Source organism: Octopus sinensis, linkage group LG13, assembly GCF_006345805.1.
Source record: "Octopus sinensis linkage group LG13, ASM634580v1, whole genome shotgun sequence".
NCBI lineage: Eukaryota > Metazoa > Mollusca > Cephalopoda > Octopoda > Octopodidae > Octopus > Octopus sinensis.
This window is the reverse complement of record NC_043009.1, coordinates 8,872,795-8,894,373: the sequence shown is the minus strand read 5'-3', so window position 1 is coordinate 8,894,373 and position 21,579 is coordinate 8,872,795. Positions and strand designations below refer to the sequence as shown.

Here is a 21,579-nt window from a genome sequence, read left to right as displayed (position 1 = left end):
TATATATATTCTTATCTTATATCTTACATGTACTGAATTATAAGATATATTTGTATGCTTTTGATGTTCTCATTTTGTTAAATGAATAATTAATCCAACATTATAATATCCGAAAGTTGATGAACAAACCAAATTGGTTTCTCCATTTTCTTATTCTTATTATAAATTTACGATAAAAATATTTCTTTACCTTCACCCGTTTAATACAATAAATGAGTTAATTGCTTTGCAATTAAAAACATTTATGTATTAAGAATCTGGGTACTTTACCAACAGTATATTGGATAAATGCTATCCCATAGTGGGTTACACCCATAACCCCTATCTTACTTGTCTACTATATATATATTATGTGTGTGTGTGTGTGTGTGTGTGTGTGTGGAGGCACAATGGCCCAGTGGTTAGGGCAGCGGACTCGCAGTTGTAGGATCGTTGTGAGTGTTTATTGAGCGAAAACACCTAAAGCTCCATGAGGCTCTGGCAGGGGGTGGTGGCAATCCCTACTGTACTCTTTCACAACAACTTTCTTTCGCTCTTTCTTTTGTTGGCCTGCTTGCTTAGCCAGCGGGGTGGGATCACTTGAAGGCTAAAACAATGCGAAGCGCATTGTGACCAGCGATGTGTAGCAACATCTGATAGCCTGGTTGATCACGGTGATATATATATATATTATAATATTATTATCATCATCATCATGAAGTTGGTGAACTGGCAGAATCATTACTGCACCAGACAAAAGTGCTAAGCAGTATTTATTCTGCTATGTTACATTCTGAGTTCAAATGCTGCTGAAGTCGACTTTGTTTCAATCTGTTTGGGGTTGATAAAATAAGTACCAGTTCAACAGCAGTTGATGTGATTGACTACCCCATCAAAATTGCTGGCCTTGTGCTAAATTTAAAAAGAATTATTAGTAGGATTTGATTGTTATATGAACAAATTTTCTCTCTGCTTTCATTTACTATCTTACTAAAATTTGAGTAGTAGTAGTAGTAGTAGTAGTAGTAGTAGTAGTAGTAGTATTTCAATGGCAGTGATGTACGTGGGTTCAGTGATATTTTTGAAGAACATATATGGGTTTTGCATCAAAATAAATTTGGGAACTGTTGCCATGGTGCATCAAAAAATGAGAACTAAATTATGACAGAAGATTAAAATTGACCTCAGTTCTTGACTGGTACTTCATTTAATTGAGTCTGAAGGATAAAAAGTGAAATTAACTGCAGAAATATTTAAAATCAAAACATAAAGAGGCCCAAAGAGAAATAGTATTGGTCATTAATGAATATGAATTTTCACTGCTTCTGTAGCTGAACAGAACAAAATCCTTAAGTATAGGGACTTGTCAGTGAACCATTTCTTCCAACCTCTGGTGTTAGAGATGTTTAGAGGAGTTGGGCCATTAACAGCAAAGTTCTTGTCATCATTGGCAGCTCACCTTACCGAGGTGTCAGGTGATGCCCATGAGGGTGCTTAACAGTTCCAATGCCTTAGCCGCATCACTGTCCGTGGTAATGCCACGAGCATGTTGGCTTGCTTCACTAATTTTGTTGAATCTTGTGGTGTGCAATCAACTGAAGCACTTGTTCTTGAATTGGTCTTTTTCTTTCTTTCTTCCTCTTTTTCTTCATTTCTTCTTTTCCTTCACTCATGTTGGTGTTTTCTTCAGGTTTGGATTTGGATTTTAATCTGGTTTTGTATTATATATGTATTATATACATATATCCGAATCGTGGCCAATGCCGTGTCGGTGGCACATAAAAAACATCATCCGAGTCGTGGCCGAAGCTAGTGCCGCCTCGACTGGCTCCTGTGCAGGTGACACATAAAATGCACCAATCCGACCGTGGCCGATGCCAGCCTCGCCTGGCTCCAGTGCAGGTGGCACGTAAAAAGCACCCACTACACTCACGGAGTAGTTGGCGTTAGGAAGGGCATCCAGCTGTAGAAACATTGCCAGATAAGACCGGAGCCTGGTGCAGCCTTCTGGCTTCCCAGATCTCCGGTCGAACCGTCCAACCCATGCTAGCATGGAGAACGGACGTTAAACGATGATGATGATGATGATGTTATACATGTAATAAAATGATGGTGCTCTATATAAAAAGAAATCTACATATACACTTCAGATTATTTTAAAAACAAACTTCTAATCATTAAGCATATTTTTACCACTTTCCATGTTAGCATGGGTTGGACGATTTTGACTGAGGGCTGGTGAACCAGATGGCTGCACCAGGCTCCAATCTTGATCTGGCAGAATGTCTACAGCTGGACGCCCTTCCTAACGTCAACCACTCCAAGAGTGTAGTGGGTGCTTTTTACGTGCTACCAGCACGGGGGCCAGTTAGGCGGTACTGGCAATGACCTCGCTCAAATCTTTTTACACATGCCACCAGCTCAGGTGCCAGTAAGGCAACGCTGGTAATGATCACACTCGAATGGTGCCTTTTACGTGCCACCGGCATGGAAGCCAGTTAGCCGCTCTGGCAACGATCACGCTTGGATGGTGCTCTTAGCACCCTAGTAGCATGGGCACCCTACTAGCATGGGCACAAGTGCCAGTAAGGCGATGCTGGTAACGATCACACTCAAATGGTGCTTTTTATGTGCCACTGGCACGGAAGCTGGTTAGCTGTTCTGTCAACGATCACACTCGTATGGTGCTCTTTGCACCCCACTAGCACAGATGCCAGTCATCAAATATGATTCTTAAAAATAAAATAAATACATACTAAAATAATATAATAATGAACTTATTGTATACAGTGCTCAGGTGCAGTACAATTCATCAGAAAATGTCACCAAAACTCCATAAACAGTACACAAAATATACACAGGAAGTGAACAGTGAATAAGTTTTTAAGAAACAAATAAATAATATAAGAATGGAATAAGATATAGAAGTAGGATTAGTTGCAAAATAATTTATTAAATCTAATTAAAACAAAAATTTACAATTTTTTTCTTTCACCTCTTTTGTAAGATGGAATTTGATCCCAATGTTGTGGACAATGATGCTACTTTTGAAATGTTCAACCAACTCTCACATTTTATCTTTCTTTCTTACCTGAATGCTGTCACATAAACGAGGCAGAGCAGTTTAGCTTCTTATTTAACCCTTTCGTTACTGAATTTATTTTGAGATGTTCTGTGTTTCTTTCAATTATTTTAAATATAACAAGGAATTTAGTAAAATGATTTAGTTATCATTTAGCAAGTGTCAGGAACATTAATTGTGATTAAGGTTTGGTGGAAGATTTTAATTCAAAACATATGAAAACAAGACATTTGTACTCGGAGCCAGGGCTGGTTTCTGCCGGGTTGGTGACGAAAGGGTTAAGGCACAACGCAACCTCAGTAACTTAATAACTAGTTTGAAACTTTTTTAACTGACTCACTAACATAATATCCACTGAATCATGTTGTTGTTTAGCACCGGGTGAACTCAGACTGAGTGAACCTAGAATCAAGGGTTTTCAAGCCAAGACCATCAAGTATTTTTTAAGAACCCAGAACTAATTATCTAATGTATCCATTTTTAAAGACTAAAGTGTGGTTTTAATGGGGAACTCAGTTGCCATTCCTGGCATATAGAAATTATCTCATTGCCTTGTCATTTGTAGTCTTCCTTTTTAATTTTGTTCACTAAATTCAGAGTAAAATCAAGTCAAAGCCAAGACAAACAAGAGCAAGTACAGACAAATTTTTAGCTATGCTGAAAGGAAGAATTGACAATATTATTTCCAAAGATGATCCTTCAATCATCATTTATACAAACACTACTCCCATCACCATCGTCGTCATCCTCAATGTTCCTTCATGCATGGAAATGGTGAACTGGTTTAAGTGGTTACACCTGGTTCCATTCCAGATTCACAAAATCCCTAACTTCCAAGATAAGCAAGGAAGTTAATTTGAGGCCAGGTGCTGAAATTGAAACATTTACAGAAAGGAAGACACATATCAGCCATTTAAAAATGCACAAAAACTGTTAACTTCACTTAAACATTTATTCATCATTGTCGTCTCTGTCATCATCGTCACCATCATCATCAAACATCTGTTTTCCTTACTGGCATTGGGTGGATGATTTGACAGGAACTGGCAAGGCCAGGGGCTGCACCAGTTTTAGCACAGTTTCTGACTCGAAGTCCTTCTTAACACTAACCACTTTACAGAGTGTACTGGATGCTCTTTATGAAGCACCAGCATGGGTGCTTTCTTTGATGTCAAAATCTTTGTCACATTACCTGCAACCTCCTCACTGACAGAGTTCCAAAGCAATTTTAGCTTTTCATAAAGCAAAGTTGTCGCATGGTTGTTATCTTCTTAAGGTAAGAGGGAACAGTGTTTCTCAGGATTTTGGAAGCCTGGATGAAGCTACTGGAATTTCAGTGATATATTTATCTGGGCTGGCAAATGATTTTTTCTGAAACAAGGTGTTGAAACTAAAGCAATTTCCAGCATCGTAGACACATACTAGCAACACTGAAATGCAAAAAAAAAAAGACTTAAAACCACTTAATCCCTTTATTATCTGGTGTCAAAATTTTCGCTGCAATATCTGTAATCCATTCCCAGACACAGTTCCATTGCAACCAAGATGCAGTGTCTTCCATGCTGTAATTACTAGAATTAATATTTATTTAGCAAAAGGCAACAAGCTGGCAAGATCATTAGCACACTGAACAAAATACTAAGTGGAATTTCTTTTGGATTTACATTCTAAGTTAAAATGCCACAGAGGTTGACTTTGATCCTTTTGGAGTTGATAAAATTGAACACCAGGGTTGTTGTAATCGACATTCCACTTTCCATGAAGATGTTGGTCTTGTACCAGTTGAGAACTGGAGTCCATGTTTTTAACTAGCCACATCCTAAAGATTGTATGCCTTGTGCCTATAACAGGAATAAATAAAAGATGTTTGCTTAGTCACAGCCGTTATTTTAGAACATTAAAAATTCTATTCTCCTGAGCTATTTTGTTAACTTTTTTTATAATAATAATAATAATAATAATGAAATTATTGTATACAGTGCTCAGGTGCACCACAACTTGTCAGAAAGTGCGCATAAAGTATATGCAGTAATGTACAAATGTCTGGAAAGCGAACAGTGTACAAGTCAGATACATGCTTGTGTGTGTATGGAGGGAAGAAAATCAGGTGTAGTGTTGGCGAATCTCAGAAAGCATGGAAGTTTTGAAGGATGCAGTGCTCCGACAACTAACAATTGATTGTGTTTTCTTTGGTTTTGTATTTGTATTTTAATATGGTGTTGTATTATATATGTATCACATACATTCGTGTTATATATGTAATTATTAAAATTATCAAAATTTCCAATAAACTCATATTATTGTAAAGAAAAAAAATAACAACAACCAGGCAATTTTTCACATATTTACCTGCATAGAGAAAATCAACAAAATTTGTAAAATAGTGACAAAACTGAAACATGTCTGGGGTTATTACCATTATAGACCATAAGAACTTCTCACTACCTTCCACTTTGAATTAAAATTTCGGTGTTGTCTCCCTTGCCTTTTTAAAAAATTTATTTATTTTCGCCAGAATTAATCATTCAGAATATATCGTTTTGTATTTGTCTTGCAAGATTCTTGATGTGTAGACGCACTTTGTTTTATCTCAGGAAGATCATTATGAAAATAATAAACACATGAATTGGTTCTATTTGACTACACTAGGAGACAGCTCCCATGACTTTCGGAAACATTTTTTCACGCTAAGAGTTGTTGAAGCATGGAACAAACTGCCGGCATCAGTTGTTAGTTGTCGGAGCACTGCATCCTTCAAAACTTCCATGCTTCCTGAGATTCGTCAACACTACACCTGATTTTCTCCCCTCCATACATATGCAAGCATGTATCTGACTCATACACTGTTCACTTCCCAGACATTTGTACATTACTGCATATGCTTTATACGCACTTTTGACAAGTTGTGGTGCACCTGAGCACTGTATACAATAATTTCATTATTATTTATTATAAAATCAAACTTAGAGTAGGAAAGGTATGTTATTGATGAGATCTTGAATGAAGGACTTTGACAAACCTGACTGGTTGATTGACTGAACGATTGATTAAACAAGCAAACAGTAAACCAGCTGAGAAATAAAGAAGTGAAATAGAACCAGTGTTTGTGTTTATCATTGGTGGAATGACCTAATAATAAAATTATCATTTAGAGATCAATGTTTCTGATGTAGTGTTGGCATAGGGAAGAATGAGAGGGGAGCAAATTACCATCTTTAATAAAATCACCATGGTTTTAAACTTGTCCTAAACCATGGCAAAGGAAGAAGAAATATATATATGGAGGCAATATTTTTTTGTCTTCTTGTTAATAAAGAGGGATAAAGGGAAAAAATTCTATTTTATTTTTTTTTATGGGGTTGGACTAGTTCTCAGTTTGAGAAACATAGACTTAGAAGATTTAACCCTTTCGTTACTGTATTCATTTCGAGATGTTCTGTGGTTCATTCAATTACTTTAAATATAGCAAAGAATTTAGTAAAATAACTTAGTTATCAGTCAGCTAGTGTTAGGAACGTAAACTGTGACTAAGGTTTGGTGGAAGATTTTAATTCAAAACTTATGAAAATAAAACATTTGTACTCAGAGCCAGAGATGGTTTCAGCCGGGTTGGTAACGAAAGGGTTAAGGCTATTTTAATTAAATAAATTTCTTGTTTTACTACATCAACTATGCTAGCATTTGCTTTACCATTTAATTTCTATTTCTTCTCCTTACATGTATAATAAAGCACACATACTTTTTGTTTACTTTCAATTTTTAACGTATACTTCTTGAAATATCATCCCTGTTCTGGGAACATGCTGTAGATTAAAGGTAACTTCTTGGCAAATTGAATCTCATCCTGGTTGATGTTATTTCCATGCATTTTCTCTGCTATTTCTGGGAGGATCATGGAGATAGAAATACTCCATGTTAGATTTTTGGTTTTTCACAGCAAAAGTGATTTATTCCACTTTTGAAAATTATGCTTCCACTTAACATACAAATGAGGGAGAAACACTAGAAAAATTTAACTTCTTTCGTCATATTTTGTTTACAAAGAAAATTTTATCCTATATAATCCCTCTCTGACCTCCGCTCCAGTATCCTTGCTTGACCTTATTTGCTGCTACTGCACTGATCTCTGTTTTTGGATGTTGATGATCTCATATCGGTGTCACTCAGAGTCATCTTACCTACTTATCTCTCCTCATTTTACGATTCATATTGTGCCCAACCCTATCCATCCCTGACTCTGCACTAACCACTTCCATACTCCTTCCATTCCAGAGAGTCAGTCCTCTGGAATTTCTTGTCTATATTCTTGTTTAGCCTATTGTCCATTCTGATTGAATAGATCCATAGTCAAAGAAAGGCATTGTAGCCATGATCATCTCATCTTTTATGTCATATTTCTAGAATTACATTCCCTGCCCTTTTGACAACTATCTAAATATTACTGATGACTTTTACTTAAAAACTACTCAGACACCTCCTCTGTAGGGTCCAATCAGAAGTAAATGTCATGACACTTTTCAGCTGGATTCCCTTGCATGACCAACTAAGACAATGGATATTATCCAGCCATTTCATTCTTTGTCTACCTTTAAATTTTCTGCCAGTTGGCTCAGCTTGAAGAATCCGTCTTGTAATTCTTTCCTGCAACATTCTAACCACATGTCCATAGCACCAAAGTTGCTTGACCTGGAGAAGCACCCTGATCTTCAAGCCACCCTCACAGTCAAGTAACATTACTCCAGAGAGTCCTTCACCAAAAATACAGATGCTTTTTTTTTTTGCGTCAAGGCATGAACACCTCAAGAAAATTAAAAACCACCACATTGTATTAACACCTATATTACTCACTATGTTAATACTTTTACTAATTAGTACATTAATACCTTAACTAATCACTAAATTAATACCTCTGTTAAAAACTATGTTAATACCTCGAGTCTATGTGAGAACCTCAGTGCAGCTGTTCAACTACTGTTATTAATCACAATGAGAAAATCTCTATGAAGTCATTTAACTTGCTAGAAATAGAAGCCAAATCCCCTTCAAATCACACTTTATTGTCAAAGAAAAGAAACTGGGACAATGGAGTCACAGATACAGAAAATTCACAACAGGAATGCATTTAGTCATTGATTTTCTCAATCAGAACTGACTTAAGGCTAAACAACAACAGCTACTATAGTTATATCTGTGTTAATTATTGTGGAGGTACGTGGATTAGTGGTTAGGGTGTCAGCATCATGATCATAAGATTGTGGTTTCGATTCCTGGACCAGGCGATGCGTTGTGTTCTTGAGCAAAACACTTCATTTCACGTTGCTCCAGTCCACTCAGCTGGCAAAAATGAGTAACGCTGCAATGGACTGGCGTCCCGTCCAGCTGGGGAACACATACGCTATAGAAACCAGGCCCATGAGCCTGCTAGGCTTTAAAAGGGTGCATTTGATTTTGATGTTAATTATTACATTAATAGTTCAGTTAACTATGTGGTTTCTCAGCTTGTTAGAAATAGCAACTAAATCTCCCTCAAATGATACCCTGCTGTTTTGAAAAATAATATCCAAAATAGGCAAAGGTGTGGCTGTGTGGTAAGAAGTTTGCTCCCCAACCACATGGTTTCAAGTTCAGTCCCACTGTGTGGCATCTTGGGTAAGTCTCTTCTACTATAGTCTCAGGCTGAACAAAATCCTTGTGAGTGGACTTGGTAGGTGGAAACTGAAAGAAGCCCATTGTACTGATATGTGTCTTAGTGTCTGTGTTTGTTCCCCATCTGACAACCAGTATTGTTGTGTTTTTGTCCCTGTAACTTAGCAGTTCAGCAAAAGAGATGATAGAATAAATACCAAGCTTAAAAGATAAGTACAGGGGTCGATTCGTTTGACTAAATATTCCTCAAGGCAGTGCCCCAGCATGGCCACAGACAAATGACTGAAACAAGTAAAAGATAGAAGTATTGGGTTATTTTTGCTTGAACACCTTTGATTAAGGGTTTAATTGATCAGACTGGGCCTGGAGCGAGACAATACCCATATTCTTTTCTACTCTGGGCATGAGGCCCAAAATTTTGGGAGAGAAGGCCAGTCGATTAGATCGACCCCAGTACACAACTGGTACTTAATTTATCGACCCCCGAAAGGATGAAAGGCAAAGTCAACCTCGGCAAAATTTGAACTCAGAATGTAAAGACAGATGGAATACTTCTAAGCATTTTGCCTGGCATGCTAATGTTTCTACCAGCTCGCTGCCTTAAGACAATACCTATATTAATACCTGCATTGGTTTCAAACTTTGGTACATGGCCAGCAATTTTGGGGGAAATGTGAGTCGATTACATTGACCCCAGTTCTTGACTGGTACTTATTTTATTGATTCCAAAAGGATGAAAGGCAAAGTTAAACCCTGGCAGTATTTGAACTCAGAATATAAAATCAGAAGAAATGCTGCTAAGCATTTTTCTCAGTGTAGGAATGACTCCATCAGCTTGCCGCCTTCATATATTGGTACTTCATTTTCTCATAAACTTCAGCAGTTCTTAGTTCTTGGACGGTGTACTGGCAGAAATGTTAGAGTACTGGACAAAATGCCTTGCAGTATTTGTTTTGAATCTTAACAGTTCAGAATTTAAAGTATTAAGAGCCATGGCCAGCGATTTAGCATTTTGTCCTTCTAAGGTGAAAGAAAGGATCAGTCAAATATTGGGAGCAGTTTAATTGACTATGATCTGTACCAGCATGTAACAGGTGAGTATGGTACAGTAGAGCCTAAATCCACCCAATTGTGGGGCTCTGCTAACAAGTGAAGCGAGACACTGGTTAGTAAACCCTACCCAATCACATCAGTAACGTCCTGTACTACTGCCTATGAAACACAAAAGTGAACCCCATTAAAAGTGGATAATCCAAGAGAAAGTGAATGCACAAGGCCTAGTGATTAGGGTGTTGCACTCATGGTCATCAGATCATGGTTTCAATTCCCAGACTGGGCAGTGCAATATGTTCATGAACAAAACACTTCATTTCACATTACTCCAGTTCACTCGGCTGTAAATGGGTAACCCTGCAACAGACCAGCATGCAGTTCAGGAAGAATGCTGCGATCTTAACCACATATATACCATAGAAGCAAGGTAACCAGCCAGGTGAGCCAAAACAGAACAGAATGTCATAAAAAGAAACAGTTCTTAATTCTGGTTCCTATAGTTTAACTCGGCAAATTAGAAACCATTTTGTACTGAATAAGGGGCCAATCTATCACAGTTAATTTTTGCACAAATTCTGCTATCCGTTCCTCAAAAGCTGAATGGGGTAAAGTAAATAAAGTGATCTATCCAGAGACACATCAAATTACAAATATTTACAGAATTCCAGTGATCCAACACTAATTTCCGCTCAACAGGTTTGTCTGTAAACACACACACACACACATATATATATATTATTTTAATGTTAGTGTCTAACACCAGGTCAACTCTGTTCAAAGGTGTTCCATCTATGACATTCTGTCTATTCTGATATATAAAGAACCCAAGACAACATTATTCATAATGTCCTTTTCTAAGAAAGTGGTAGAGTGTGATTTGAGAGTGATTTGGCTACTATTTCTAGCAAGTCAAACTACCATGTAGAAACTTATTTGTACTTTAATGCTTTGATCCAGAGGAAGGGAAAGGTACCTATGGTCATCTTTGGTCCTCCAAGACCAGTGAAATCTACAAGGCAGTGCAAGCTAAGGGTTGCTGGAAAAACATGTGCAGAGACAAACCAATGAGGGAATTTCTCAGCCGTTCCTTACTATCTTAACATGGGAAGGGCAGAGAATATACTTCTAGAAATATGACAGAAAAGATGAGATGGTCATGGCTACAATGCCTTTCTTTGACTATGGATCTATTCAATCAGAATGGACAATAGGCTAAACAAGAATATAGACAAGTAAGGAATTCCAGAGGACTGACTCTCTGGAATGGAAGGAGTATGGAAGTGGTTAGTGCAGAGTCAGGGATGGATAGGGTTGGGCACAATATGAATCGTAAAATGAGGAGAGATAAGTAGGTAAGATGACTCTGAGTGACACTGATATGAGATCATCAACATCTAAAAACAGAGATCAGTGCAGTAGCAGCAAATAAGGTCAAGCAAGGATACTGGAGCGGAGGTCAGAGAGGGATTATATAGGATAAAATTTTCTTTGTAAACAAAATATGACGAAAGAAGTTAAATTTTTCTAGTGTTTCTCCCTCATTTGTATGTTAAGTGGAAGCATAATTTTCAAAAGTGGAATAAATCACTTTTGCTGTGAAAAACCAAAAAAATCTAATATTTATGACAAAATACTTCATGAGAGAGACGGAATGGTGGGGAGAGATATATAGCTGGTTGCTAAGGTAATTAAGAATTCTTTTAGAACAGACCTATTCACTCCTTCTACAGCAGCCCATGTGAGCATTACAAAGCATTTAAAAACACTTGGTTACATGAATTGCTATGATGTTTGGGTGCTTCATAACTTAATGGAGAAAAGCTTAATAGAGCAATTCTCTGCTCAGACGAAACAAAAATTATCCATTTTTGAAAAGAATGATCACGTGTAATAAGAAATAAATTATTTACAATAAAATAAAACAAAAATGGTCCTGAGCAAAACAAGATGAACTGCCTTCAATCTCTACAAAAGCTGGTCTGTATCCAAAGAAAGTGATGCTCTCTATCTGGTAGGTTTGGAAGGGTGATGTGTATTATGAGCTACTTTCATGCAATCAGATGTTAAATTCAGACTATTATTGTTCCCAGTTAGACCGATTAAAGGGGGCAATTGATGTAAAACATCCAAAATTGGCCAACCAAAAGGGTGTTGTCTTACCGCAACACTAGACTGCCCGTTTCTCTGCAGAGCCAGCAGAAATTAGGGCAGCTTGGTGGGATGTCCTACCCTACCCATTATCATTTATTCTGATCCCTGCAAAATTCTCCTAACCCATTCATTACCGTATTTATTTTGAGATGCTCTGTGTTTCTTTCAATTACTTTAAATATAACAAAGAATTTTGTAAAATAACTTAGTTATCATTAAGCTAGTGTCAGGAACATAAATTGTGACTAAGGTTTGGTGGAAATTTTAATTCAAAATTTATGAAAAATAGACATTTGTACTACAGAGCCAGAGGTAGTTTCAGCTGGGTTGGTAACGAAAGGGTTAATGGGAGAACTTTGATTCTTTAAAAGGGTGTAAAACCACTTAGACCAGTTCATGGCCCACAAAGATGCCATGTTCTGGGAGGATAGGATCATGAAACCACCTCAAGATGGCAAAAGGTAGTGGAACAAAATAGGGAATATGTGGTAAAGTAAAGGTATGCACAACTATCTAAATATTACTGATGACTTTTACTTAAAAAACTACTATGAACTTTTTTACCAATACAGATAATTACTGAATTGTTCATGTCGAAACCTTAAGATATGGAATTAAGTGCTGTGTTTATTTCTGTTAGCCTGGTGCAGCCTGGTTCGCGAGCCCTCAGTCATTTGTCCAACCCATGCTAGCATGGAAAGCGGACGTTAAATGACGAACGATTGTCTAGCTTGCAAACATTTAGCGCCTTACTAAGTTAAGGACACAGATTTAGTGGTAGGACGGTTTGACATCTATTTTTAGCATACAAGGGATCCACATGGTGATCTCTCATATTGTTTATGCTCAGGTTATAAAGATTTAATATTTACTGAGGATTAATTGAAACAGCTGTAAGGGATGATGATTAATTGGCTGTTAATAATAAACAATTATTAACTTCCCAAACTCCATTTTCTATTTTCCTTCTTTTACATATGTGTGTGTATATACGCATTATATATATATATATATATGTATATTCTCAAATTTGGTGGACATATATCGGTACATAAGCCGTCTCTGAAGAGACCCAAAATGGGTCGAAACATGTGTTGTACCCAATAAAGTCTATTACACATTCCATCTCCAATGTTTCTGCAGTAAATCTACAGATAACAACAGGTAATCAAAACTGCCGGTGCTTTATCATCCATTTATACATTTTGTACAATTTCTCCATTATATATATATGTATATATATATATATATATATATATATTATATATATATATAGGAACAAAAATGGGCTGATGTCCATTACAACCGTTTCAGATGCACTTTTTATTGATGACCAAATCAAGAAAAAAAACCTTTTCTTCAGGTGAATAAAAAATTTCAAATCCAAAATTTAACATTTGCCTGATAACGAATATATTCTTTTGACTCCCTCACCTCGGTGACAATCATCTGTATGTGATTTTAAATATACATGTTTATTTTGATGAATATATTGATTTGTTCATGTTCATGTGCATACCAGAGGACAAGTTTGTATACAATAATCCTTCGACTATGGCGGGTGTTACGTTTCAAAACCCCTCATAATAGGTGAAAGTCCATGAAGTAGAAACAGTACTGTATATTTTTAAAATTATTTTTATAACTCATATGTATTTATTTTATTATAAATGCAAAAACAACTCTATAGAGGAATCGATGTAAGCCTAAATAATAAACTGCGATAGGTGAACCGCAATATGGCGAGGGATTGCAGTATCTATATATATATATGTGTGAGTGTCCATATGTATTGTTGATACATGGATATTCTATTCTCAACCCTTAGTGTCCTTATTAAAATACCTCAAATCAATTGAATCCTGCAAATAATTATATATATATATAATGTCTGATGACAGTTCCTCCTTCTCAGTGCTATATATATATATATATATATATATATAATCATCATCGTTTAATATCCGCTTTCCATGCTAGCATGGGTTGGACGATTTGACTGAGGACTGGCGAACCAGATGGCTGCACCTGACTCCAATCTTGATCTGGCAGAGTTTCTACAGCTAGATGCCCACACATATAAATCTATATGTATATATATGTACATGTGTGCATATATATATATATATATATATATATACACACACACACAAATATAACATGTATGGATATATATGTGCATGCACCACACGTGTGTGTGTGTGTGTGTGTGTGTATGTTTGTGTGTTTATACATAAATACTTGTACACATACCGATGTAGAGAATCAGTTCTTAACAATGTGGCTCCACCAATAACCACGTTTTTATGTCCTACTAGAAGTTATTCAGTTGGACAATTAATTTCGGACTTAGTCGTATTTCACATAAGGCATGAATGTGTTTGTTCATGCATATGAGGATTTGCAAATAACTTTAAAAAAAAAAAGCCGGTGGTGAAAAAAAAAAGTGGAGGATTGTCACCGATTCACAATTTAAATCTTTGTTGTTTTTTTTATTATCTTTTTGGCGGGGAAGGGTATCCTTACATTCACACACACAAATTTATTCGTTTGTCATTCTCCATTAAAAAGTACATCTTTCAACATCTGTTATCTCCCTTGGTTCTTGTCCTGCACTTTTTTTTTACTAGGAAAGTAAATAATTTATTAGTTTTGAGTTAGTCTCATTGCACATTTATCACATGATATCTCTAGTTGCCATGACTAACAGGGATCACAATACATATGTTATTATGTAACTAATGTCAAATACTTTCATCTTTTACTTGTTTCGGTCATTGGACTGCTGCTATGATGGGGCACTGCTTTGAAGGGTTTGAGCCAAACAAATTAGACCTCAGTACTTATTTTTAAGCCTGGTACTAATTCTATAGAACTTTTGACCTAACTACTAAATACTGGTTGTCAAGAGGAAGACAAACACTAAGACATACACACACATATATATATATAGATGTATACATGAACATAGCAGACTTCTTTCTGTTTCTATCTACCAAATCCACACTCAAGGCTTTGGTTGACCTGGGTCCAGAACCAAGTGAGATCCAAAATATTTTCTTTGCTTTTTTTTTTAGTGGGAATGGATTTGTAAAAATCTTTTTTTCACAGCAAACATGCTACACCTATACTCAGCCTGACCAAACCAGTCCCTCCAGCCAAAGAATACTGTATGAAGACTGTTTACTACAGTATAGGGCTGTTCTAATGCCCTAGTGTGGATAGTTCTCTAAGGAATTCCATGCTTTCTGAGATTCGCCAACACTACACCTGATTTTCTCCCCTCCATACACATGCAAGCATGTATCTGACTCCTACACTGTTCGCTTCCCAGACATTTTTACATTACTGCATATACTTTATATGCACTTTCTGACAGGTTGTGGTGCACCTGAGCACTGTATACAATAATTTCATTATATTAATTATGTGAAGTCAATACTCGGTATTTAATAAAAGAGTTACTGGTAGATTATTTTGTATTAAATAATTGTGATAGAATATTAAAAATAAAGTTGTTTTTATCCAACCACCAGTGGAGCATACATTTTTCTGGGAAATTATAGTGGGGCCTGGGGTAAAATAGGTTGGGAAACCCTGTTTTAAGGTCTCCAAGGAATACTGATTGCTCCTCAATCCTATTACTTACTATATGAATACTCTCCTTAGCTATGAATATTTTATATTATTCATTTGTAAATTCTCAAAAGGATTGAAAATTAAAAACGTTTACCATCTAATTTAGTTCCTAGACCATGGTTTCTAACTAATTCCAGTAAAAAAATATTTACTGAGGCTAATTTTCATCAGTAGGGAGCCTTCAGATTTCAAATAGATGGTAAACGTTTTTAATTTTCAATCCTTTTGAGAATTTATCCATAATTAGTGGTTTGAGTTTTCTACTGCTCTTTCTAGCACAAGGCTTTCCTATTTGGAAGCCTCTTAATGTGTTCTAATGTACACGATATTTATATATATATATATATATATACCAAGTAAGTTAGGGGTTGTGGATCCAACCCACTAAGGGATAATACTTATCCAATATACTGTTGGTATAATACCCAAATTATTAATACACAAGTGTTTTTAATTGCAATGCAATTAACTTACTTATTGTATTAAATGGGTGAAAGTAAAGAAATATTTCACCATTAATTTATAATAAAAATAAGGAAATGGAGAAACAATTTAGTTGGTTCATCTTATATGTATTGAATTATAATGTCTATAAGTATGCTATTAAGGTTCTCATTTTTTTTAAATGAATAAATAAGTCAACATTCTAATATCCGAAAGCTGATGAACCAACTAAATTGTTTCTCCATTTTCTTATTTGTATTATATATATATCATCATCGTTTAACGTCCATTTTCTATGCTAGCATGGGTTGGACGGTTGCAAGCATATATATATATAACGTAAAAAGCACCCACTACACTCGCAGAGTGGTTGGCGTTAGGAAGGGCATCCAGCCATAGAAACTTGCCAGATCAGACTGGAACCTGGAGCAGCCCCTGGCTTCCCAGACCCCGGTCGAACCGTCCAACCCGTGCTAGCGCGGAAAACGGACGTTAAACGATGATGATGATGATATTATTCATATAAAAATAATATATGTATATATTTATATATATATGGCATAAAATATAAAATATAGTGAAACATTATAAACATGTAAACTGGAGAAGAGCTTGAGTGTTAGTAAGGTTTTGACGTGTATTGAAGATTCTATCTACCGTGTGAGGACGGACAGTGATCCTTGCAGGTGGTCCCAGACTGGTGAGAACGATGCAACCGGTGCTCAGTTAGAACACCTGCAGGATATTTCTGCAGCAATAGGATTGCCAGAGAAGTAACAGGGTATTTGGTCTGAACATTTGCAGTAAAGCATCTAACGATCAGATGGTGATGTTAACTTAGACACTGCAGTAAGTTTTTTTTATTTTTTAAAAATGCCAACTGCACACTATGAAGCGTCCTGGTATTTTCCATCCAGCTTATATTTCCTTTTTCTCTATAGTTGACATTAACCTTGTTAATCTGTAAAAATATATCAATAATAGATTAATAGTGTGTTGTTAATAAGAACTGATGAATATTTTGGATAATTGCCAGTAACCAAAGTTTAAAAAAAAAACAGTAATGAACAACACTGCAAGATGCGAACAAAGTACTTAAACGAGCTGTTTTAACAGCGACATTTTTATTGTTAAAAACTGACGGATCACCAGCATCAACATCGTTATCCAATGTTCATTTTCCATGCTGTCATGAGTTGGACAATTTGACAGGATCCAATGAACTGCTGGGCTCGGTCAAGCTCCAGTGTCAGCTTTGGCATGGTTTCTATGACCAGGTACCCTTCCAAACACCAACTACTTTATAGTTCTTACTGGGATGTGGTTTGCATGACGATGGCACTAGCAATGTTGCCAGGTAACTTGTAAGATAAAGAAAAGAATGAAAGGAAAAGGTAAAAAGCCCTCTCGACTGAGTAGGAGTGTATTTGAGAGAGGGGGAAGTGGGTTTATGCCAGGTGTTGAAGGCTAAAGTATGATACAGGCACAAACAAAGGCATCTTGCTATAGAGAAATTATAAGACTACCGGATCTTTTCGGTTTGAACGGCAGTTTTTTCTAGCAGAGTCATATGAAATTGTCACCCATAATTATGACCCTAGTATCGATCTATTGCATTTCAATCTGTTTTAGGGTTAGGGTTACGGGTGGGGGGAAGGGTATCTTTTTTTCTTCACAAATGTAAATAAACCCAATCTGTTTCTTAAACAAGGGACATATTCATACGGCACAGAATGTTTTCCCCTCAATAGACGTCAATGATTGGTTGAAATTGCAGAAAATGAAGAAAAAAAACAACAAATATCTTACAAACTATAGAATTTTCTCAATAAAGCCAAGAGAAAAGATCTTTTATAAATACATTCTACCAGTATACGAAGTTTAAAATTTTTTAGTTACCTAGAAATTATGTTAAAAACTGCCGTTCAAACCGAAAAGATCCAGACAACCTCACATTATATGAAGGTGGATGAGAGTAACTAGAAGGAAGATAAAGATGGTGATGACTGGGTGCCAGAGAATACTCTCAAGGTAGAAAAGAGGGAGTTTAAGGGAGAAAGAATATAAACAGTGGATAGGGGTAGGGTTAAGACTGTGAGTGGAGAATGACAGATGGTTAGAGATGGGGTTAGATATGTAAAAGAAAATATCCTTAATTGAAACTTTAGCATCAGATACCTTAGCTTATCCACAATTTCTCTGGCAATTCCAGGATTGATTGTGTGGTTAAGCAGTTTTTTTTTTTTTTCGAATTTGATACCAATGCTAGGCACCTCAGGCAAGTATCTCCTACAACGGTCTTGTATTGACCAAAGCCTTGTGAACAGAACTGCATGGAAACCTGTTACAGAGACCATTTCTGTTCTTTTGTGGTCAGCTTAATCTGTTGACCCACCCACAATCATCATTTGCTCTTGGATGTTTTTATCAGAATCCCCTCTGTTGTAATCATTTACCGCAGGTATCTGCTCTGAGGGTAACATCTTCACTGTAAAAAGACATGGCAGCTAACTTTCCACATCTGGTATAACTACAGTTTAATGCCCCTTAACTTAGGTTCAGAAATATGCTTTCTAAGAAATGCATATATTTAAATGGAATTTTGCAGAGGTAAATTTTCGATAGCTTAGATTACAATTATGTGGATAGAATTTTTTTTTTTTAATCTTCCCCACACCTCAAACTTAGTTCCTTCATAACTCTTTCAAATGGACATTTTAAAGACATTCTGGGATAATATATTTTCGAGAGCGTAGATCAAGAAATCATATTTCAAACATATTAATCTGAAAAATTCTGAAGTCGGGGGGTACCAAACTGTAGTTATACACCTCCTCTGATAAAACAATTTCAATAGATACATAAATAAATGTGTGTGTGTTCGGCTTATTTATTTATTTATATATAGGTTCTTTATATTATTATCCATAACCTTGATTCATATTACAAAAATTACAAATATTTTGATTGCCTTTCAAATGTCCTTCGTGACCGCAACCACATTTATTTTTAAAATGTATATGTTCTATATTCAATCCTCAGTGAAATACATCGCTATTTTAATAAAATGTAATTTCTATAAAATAAAATGGAATAAATATATTGAGAGCAAAGCAGAGGTTTGTGAATGCGCAAATATAACGGATACCAAAACATTTACATCTGAATAGCCAATCAAAGGAAGAACTGTAAAACCATAAACAAGCTGTGTTCCATCTTAGAATGGAGATACACTCATTAATTGAAGAAATCAATAGATTGGTGGGGAATACTAAAGCCGAAGATGGAGAGATCTTCTACATGGCAGACAGTGCTTGCTGTTGCCCAACGGTATATACGTAGAATTGAATGGACTGAAGCTCTTATGTTAAGTTCTTGACCACAGACACATCATGCCAGTAACAGGATATGAACCTCTGACTTCACGTTTTCTCTGGTACAAAGAGCCAACGAGGGAGTATCTTATGTGGTCCTTCACGCTACTAGAATTAGCAACCAAATTGACCGTCTTAAAGGAGGAAATGGCACATTTGATAATGCAGTTCTATATACTCCTAAAAAAATGACAGAATCACCGCATGTGGAATATCTTTAATGATAGATCTGTTCAATCAGGAATAATCAGCTGCTAGAAACATAAACCCTTGTCCAAGCATCTTAGAGATAACGGTTAATGACTTTTAAAGAAAAGATAATTTCATAAATTAATGAATTAGCTTCACATTTATTAATTATATAACAAAAAGGAACACTAGACATTTTAATAAGGGCTCGTTTTGAAATAAAAAGCCTTTTCCGCTTTTGTGGTCAAAATATTGAATTATTCTGCAAATTGGTTTTAAAACATTAAAATCAAATACAATTTATAAAAAAAATTAATTTTGTTGAAAAGTAATTTAATTAATACAAATAACTTCAATATGAAAAATACCAGAAGTAATTTAGTAATTTAATCAACAAGTATAACTTTCCTAAAAACTTTAAAATTTTCCTAATCCATTAACAAAAACAACAAATTTTACAGAGAAATATAATATCAAAATAGGTAACACCTATCTTACACCACGCTTAATTGCTGAAATCGATCGTCGGAATAAACAAGGTCACCACATTAATTCTGATAAATGCATCCAACTTCCTTATTAATTAATTCCTTATTACGTTGTTTTACTTTTGACAAGACAGGTTCGAAATATTTGGTTGTAAGCATTAGAAGATATAAGCTTTGAAATGTCGACACGAAGGTTTACAGTAAAATGTTGATTGATGCCCAACGTTAAAAACATTGTCAAGAGTTGGAAAAGCTCGCCATAAATGGCAAAGCGTGGCCTTATATAAATAACAACACAAAGTCACTTGTACCGCTATTTTCTACTGGAAAGGGACAAGAAAACAATCCCTGGACCCAACACCAACTCTGCCAAATCCCAACTGGGAATGCAATTAAATTTGGAGCGATTTCAAACGAGTGCCTGATTAATGTTAACCTGCTTTGTCAAGGCTGAGCCAATAATTTTGTCACTATACATGGAGGAACTACATACATATATACAAGAAGATCGATCTATATTTAGAATTTGTTTAGCTGAAGTCATGAGTACTATAAAATGTTGTTTACAAACGAACCGACAGGTGTCAGTTGGAAGTATTTCTTGTTTAGTCTTTCATTCTCGTTTCTCCTCCCTCTCCTTCCTTTCAGTTCCTCTCACTACCAAAGTACCATTACCATTACAATTACTACAGCAGTCGCTGCTGTTCTCACTCCTACTCTACCATTACTACAACTGTTGCTAGTGTTCTCGCTACTACTCCACTGTATGCACTATGCAGGTCAGACCAGTTGCCGTGGAAGTGAAAAGCAATTATCTCTTCTCTTTCTGTCTTGATTATCAAATACAAACAAGTCCACATGCGTCTGCATAAATGGTTTTGGTTTTCTCTTTTTTTTTTTCTTTCAGTATTAAAAGTGTTGATCTACAGACCTAAGTGGAGACAGGTTCATATCTCGCCACAGGCGCCTTGTTGTGGTTTTCATAAATAGCCTTACTGAACGCACTAAACAAGTGGACTGCTGTAAATCTATCACACTTAGAAAAACAAAATATGAGGAATTACATTTCACGGCACACAAAAGATGGTAAAGAAAGCAAAACGTACAAAAGCACAAAATCATTGCATTCGGGCACCGCATTTAGGCAACGTCGCAAAATAAAATGGATCCAGTCCTTCCTGGGCCTTCAATTTCTTACTAAAATCACAACATACTACAGAGAACAGAAAGAGCTTATTCCGCATCTTCACGTGTTCTACGCAGATAAATTACAATGTAAAAAAATAAAGACAATTGGTACCGTTTGTTTCTGCAACAAGCTTCACGCTACACAGTCTTTGTTATTATATGTTTGACTGTCTCAAATTAAATGCTCCAGAACACTAATTCAACACTATCTTAAGAATACAACCAACACCCTCAGTTCATGGGGGATTTGGCTGCCTTTTCTAGAAGGTCGAGCGAACCACATTATACTTCTTCAGAGACACACACAACAACAACAACAGTAGCGCATCAGTGACCTCATTTGTCT

The 21,579-nt window shown here is 36.1% G+C and overlaps 1 long non-coding RNA gene across 1 annotated transcript; it reads right to left on the bottom strand.

Annotated features, from left to right (window-relative positions):
- Positions 1–2,977: 2,977 nt before the first annotated feature.
- Positions 2,978–21,206, bottom strand: LOC118765750. Its single transcript, XR_005001622.1, has 3 exons — positions 20,056–21,206; positions 16,652–16,955; positions 2,978–4,491 (listed from the first exon to the last, which is right to left on the bottom strand). It is a non-coding gene; the product is annotated as an uncharacterized LOC118765750 (long non-coding RNA).
- Between the last annotated feature and the right edge of the window lie 373 nt (positions 21,207–21,579).